This window comes from Mustela nigripes, chromosome 13 (assembly GCF_022355385.1).
Source record: "Mustela nigripes isolate SB6536 chromosome 13, MUSNIG.SB6536, whole genome shotgun sequence".
NCBI classification, from domain to species: Eukaryota; Metazoa; Chordata; class Mammalia; order Carnivora; family Mustelidae; genus Mustela; species Mustela nigripes.
This window is the reverse complement of record NC_081569.1, coordinates 44810073-44816072: the sequence shown is the minus strand read 5'-3', so window position 1 is coordinate 44816072 and position 6000 is coordinate 44810073.

Sequence of the window (6000 nt, the reverse complement as noted above, 5' to 3'; positions counted from 1 at the left end):
CAGAATGGTCTGCTCCCAGAAGCGCACAGCCAGTTGAAGAGCCCTCTCATACCCCTGCCATCCTGGAAGGCAATTACCTCATGCCTCTATCTTGTATGAGAGGCCATTGTGGGAAAATGGAGACCCAGCCCGGGTTCAAGTTCCTAAGCTTCCTCAAGATCCAGGTCTTGGCAGAAGTTCTTTTTTTTTTTTTTTTTTTTTAAGTAATATTTATGCCCAACATGGAGCTCAAACTCACGACCCTAAGATCAAGAGTTACATGCTCCACCAAGTAAGCCAACCAGGTGCCCCAGCAGAAGTCATATATCTTGCACAGTATACTTTCTCCTTCACTGATTATGATCAGGCTAAAATGAAAATCACAGGAGAAAGCAGCCCGAAAGGCAAAGGTGACTGACGCTTTCTCAGGGCATTCTCTCTCTGTTTAATGGAGGCTGACTAGTTGGAAGTAGAGGATTCAAAACCTCTTTGACCGAGGAGCCTCTTGGGATATATGAGAGTCATTGGAGAAACGAGGCAGTTCTGGACCTAGATTGTGCTTAACAGTCATCAGACTCGTGTCTCACTCAGTCCTGGGAGAGCAGAGGGGCTTTAAGTAAAAGCTAAAAGAACTGTTCCATTGAAAAGCCTGTGTTTTATTCAGGCATAAGCGGTCCTGTTTTGGGATCAGGTAAGAGACGGGTTCATTCCTGCAATGTTACTGACTTTTGTGTAAGAAAGCTCAAGGGTGTTGGTGTCAATGCCTCAAAGAGCCATAATGTTAAAAAACATAGATAAAGGTGGTTCAAGGGTGCCTGGGTGGCTCAGTGGGTTAAAGCCTCTGCCTTCAGCTCAGGTCATGATCCCAGGGTCCTGGGATTGAGCCCCACATCGGGCTCTCTGCTCAGCAGGGAGCCTGCTTCCTCCTCTCTCTCTGCCTGCCTCTCTGCCTCCTTGTGATCTCTCTCTGTCAAATAAATAAATAAATAAAATCTTTAAATTTAAAAAAAAAAAGGTGGTTCAAGAAAAAAGAGTCTTTTCAACAAACAGTGCTGGGATAATTGGACATTCACATGCCAAAAAATGATCTTTGACCTACACTTTGTACTACATGCAAAAACTAGTTAAAAATGAACCATACATAGGTAAAACCCAAAACTGAAAAACTCCTGAAGAAAACAGAAGGAAATCTTTGTGACTGTGGATTAGGCAAAGATTTCTTAGCTCCAACACAGTTCCACAAAATTAAAAAGTTGGTGAATTGGACTTAATCAAAATTAAGAACTTCGCTAATCAAAAGACACTCTTAAGTGTCTGTTAACAAAATGAAAAGCAGGGGTACCTGGGTGGCTCATATTGTACCAGAGTTTTCCATGTCCCAAGAGACCACCAAGGAGCCAACATCAATGCAATCACAGGAGGGTTTATTTAACAAGCTTAAGCTTGGGCCCAAGTATACCCTATTCAATGGAGTAGGGACTTGGACCCTGAGCTTAGTTAAGGCAGGGGTATTTATGGGTTCCTGTTACTAAAGCAGGGTGGGGCTTCCTGGAACCAAAGCAGGGTGGAGCTTACTAAAGCAGGGCGGGGGAGTTCAGCCCTTGGGCACAGGGGTCTAAGATGGCTGCCAGAGCTAAGATGGCTGTACCTATGCTAAGGCTAAACCTGAGGTGGGATGGCCTTGATTTTTCTTGACCTCCACAACAGCTCAGGGGGTTAAGCCTCTGCCTTTGGCTTGGGTAATGATCTCAGGGTCCTGGGATTGAGCCCCACATCTGGCTTTCTGCTTAGCTTCCCCCTTTCTCTCTGACTGCCTCTCTGCCTACTGGTGATCTCTCTTTGTTAAATAGGTAAATAAATTCTTAAAAAAAAAAAAAAAAAGAAAAGAAAAGAAAATGAAAAGCAAGGTACAGATTGGGAAAAGAAATTTCAAAATACATATCTGATAAAGGACTTATACCCAGAATATACATATTCAATACAGTTTCCCCCCACTCTCCAAAAGCAGAGGGTTCCGGTAAAAACTTTCTTTCTTTTTTTTTTTTTTAAGATTTTATTTATTTGTCAGAGAGAGAGGGAGAGAGAGCGAGCACAGGCAGACAGAATGGCAGGCAGAGGCAGAGGGAGAAGCAGGCTCCCTGCCAAGCAAGGAGCCCGATGTGGGACTCAATCCCAGGATGCTGGGATCATGACCTGAGCCGAAGGCAGCCGCTCAACCAACTGAGCCACCCAGGCGTCCCACCAGTAAAAACTTTCTTAAGACAAAATGGTGTTAGGATGAGGAAGTAATCACCATTAACTTTTATGGAAAAAAGTTTCAGCCTTCCCAAACCAAAAAGTAACCTCTTTTAGGATTTTCTGATACCTTAGGACACATCTTGCTTACAGAAGCACAAAATAAATCAAGATAAAGCACAGATGCTCACAGGCACCGTTGTTCAAAACAATGGCAGCTTGCTGGGGAGACGCTGGGTGCAGTTCCCCGGAAAGGGGCTAGGTGGCGCCACTCTCGCTGCTCTGGTCCCACTACCTCTATAATGGTTCACAACAAAACAGACGCTGAACATTATTTTGTCACTTTTTGTGAAACTGAATAGCATCTTTGGTTTTCATTCAGCTAGCGAAAACAGGTACTAATGTAGGCCCTTTTGTAAAAGTTAACTGGAGTAAGGTGAACTTTTGAGAAGCCAAGTATACCTATAATAAGACAACTCAATTACGAAGTAGGAAAATTTTTAAAGAGATTCTTCACCCAAGAAGATCTATGCATGACAAATAAAAGTACAAAAAGAAGCTCAACATCACTGGTCACCAGAGAAATGCAAATTAAAACCACAATGAAATCACACTAGGAATCCTGTTTGAAGGGCTAAAAACAAACCTGAAACTGACAGTATCAAGTGTGGGTGAGAATCCTGAGCACCTGGGACTCTCATATATTGCTGGTAGGAATGTAAATGGTTCAATCACTCTGGAAAACAGTTTGGCAGTTTTTTACGAGATTAAACATACACTTAACATATCACCCACTATCCTACTCCTAGGTATTTACCCCCAAAGAAATGAGAAACATGTTTATGCAAAAATCTGTACACAAATATTTACAGCTAAAATGTAACTGCTAACAAGTGGCAACCACCCACTCATTCCTCAAGTGCTGAATGGATAGATAAACCATACATGGTCACACAATGGAACACTACTTGGCAATAAAAAGGAATTGAGCTATTGGCACATTCAACAACATGAATGATTATACTAAGCAGAAGAAGGCAAACTTAAAAAGCTCATACTAAAGGATTCCATTTATATGACATTCTTGAAAAAGCAAAACTACAGGGAAAGAATACCAGTGCTTGTCAGCAGCTGAACATGGAGGGAAGGATTGACTACAAAGTTGCTGGAAATATTTTCTGTCTTGGTGTGATGGTGGTTACCTGATTGCTTGCATTCATCAAAACTCACAGAATTGTGCATTCAAAATGGTGGATTTTATAGTATGAAAATTGTGTTTCAATTTTTTAAAATGCACAGTGGGATTCAAACGTCTTCTACCCTTTCTTTGCCTTCCTTGTCACTAACCAATATCCTATCCTCAAAGCTCTTGTTCTCCTGGCGGGGAAATGCCCCAATTCAGCCTCCCTGAATGCTGCCTGGCTTCTGGAAACAAAAGGTCAGTCCACTAAGAATGGAGTCAGGAACCCACATGTCTGTATCTCTCCCTCTGTCCCACCCCATCTGGCTAAGGCTGCTCACCAAGGCCTTTCTATCTAACATCCATTTCCCCTTCCTCCCTCTTGCTCACCCTGGGAGTCCCAAATCCTTATGGTCCAGGTGTTGCGTGGGCGAAAGAGTCTGCTTGGAAAGAGGGAAGCTCCTCACACTAACTTTCCATAGCTCTAGCCCATAAAACAGTTGCGAGTCACAGAAACTTACTGCCAGAGAGGACTTCTACCCAGCATTCACCTCACCTCATCCCTGAGCAAGGCCGCCCCCATCACTGCCTCAGGCTCTGAGGGGACTGCCAGCATCTTGGTCAGAGCTGAGGTCATACCACACACAGAGCCACCTGGGCCCTCTTGAAGGAGGCATGAAAAGAGGCCTTGGGTCACAGGAGACAAGCAGCTGTGTCTGGTAGATGCTCAGGTCGAATTTCATGAACAACCAGCATAAACATGTCATGGTGAACAGGACAAGTCAGGAGAGGGGTATATGAACACTCTTGAGAAAACACCCTAGCAAGCGTGCACCCCTAATTCTATATAAAATGGTGACTGTAGACGTTTCTGAGAAATACTGGAGGCACTGTGGGGACACTATGATGTCCATGTATAGAATATGAACTCACTGGTTCATGTAGTAAACACTACAATGTCACTGGGTGTAAGCAAACTCTAAGTGTGCTGAAGACACTGTAGTGAATGTGAGCACACCACAGAAAGCTTGGTGAACATTGTGGGGACATCGTGGGAATCCCATAGTCAGTGGTGGAAACAACAGGGCTTGAATACTGTGGTAAACATGATGAGCTCTAGAGATGGACGTGTCACCATAAGGCTGTGGCTGTGGGGAATACACCATGGCGACAGTAGGGTAACCCTGTTTTAAGCTGGAAGAGCATTCTGTGGTGGCTACAGTAAGCATATTGTGCAAAGTAGAGTGCTCTACTGGACATGCTTTGGGGTATCTGCTGGCCCCATAGCCCATTCTGTGGGAATCTGCTCCCACCTAAGACCTGCACAAAGTAAGACAAGGTGCTGACAGGTTTCTTCCTTTTTCTTCCATTTCCTAAGCTGGAATTACAGTGTTTCAGTTTTGCTCAGCTCTTCTGGGCTGTGTTGCTGTGGTTACAAGGTGAAGAGGAGTCACACATGCATAGGTTTATATCAGAACACATGGAAGGTAAACTCTCCAGATTGATAGCTGTGAAAGTGGTCTCTTGATATCAAGACTCCACTCCTGATATCAAAGTTAGTAGTTAGACATTTCAGGTCAATGCCTCCTAGGATAAGGATGCTTGTGATTGTGGTTGTGCCTTTAGTAGGTATGTGTCATTTTTTTCTTCTAAACATCCACTCTTGCATCACAATATTCCTTCGGGAAAAATCAGTCCATGTGACTCCAGTGGGGCTGATCTATCTCTGGCTCCAGAAATGGGCTTATCAGAGCTTTCTATCCCATGGTAAAGGGATTGGATCAGGAATGGGTCAAGGAGGACCTCTCCCAGAACTTCTGCTGGAACAATTAGGGGAAGAGACATTTTTGTTCCATTGGAGATTTGAGATGGGCTAAGAGGGAGCCTGAAGTTTCTGGAAGATACATGGAAACAGCTTCTACTCTAGATACTGCTGCTATGTAGCAAACTACCCCAAATCTTAGTGGTTTAAATGACCTACAGGTCACAATTTCATGTAGTACTTGAGTGGGTAATTCTTCTTTTTGTGACATTAGTTGAGGCCCCTCATTGGCACTCCTCTGGTAGATGGGCTGGTCTGATCTATCCAAGATGGCTACAATCACATGTTTGGTGCCTTGGTGGGGAGGGCTGGAAGTCTGGGCTCAGCTGGGACTACTGACCAGAACACTATACTAGGGCTCCCCAGGATGGTGGTCTCAGGATAGTTAGACTTCCCAAATGGCAGCTGGCCTTTTCCAGAGTGAATGCCCCATGAGATCTAAGAGAAAGCTATGTGACCTTTTGTGTCCAGCCTTAGAAGTCCACCTCATTCTTGGTTGCAAGCCAGTCATAGGCCAGTGCAGATTCAAGGGAAGGGAAATGAGACTTTCTCTCAATGGCAGAATAGCACCATACACAAGAACGTGTAGTGGAAGCCATTGTTGTATCCCTCTTCAGAAAATACAGACTGCTACACCATCCTTGAGAATAAAGCCATCTCAGAGGAAGCTGTTGAGATCTGAGAAGAGAATATCCTTGATGGTGTCTTGAGTACCCAGATCCAGTTTTCCCCAGGATGATAGTTAGGAGAGCCATCAGATCTCTTTTCTGCATAAACCAATCTA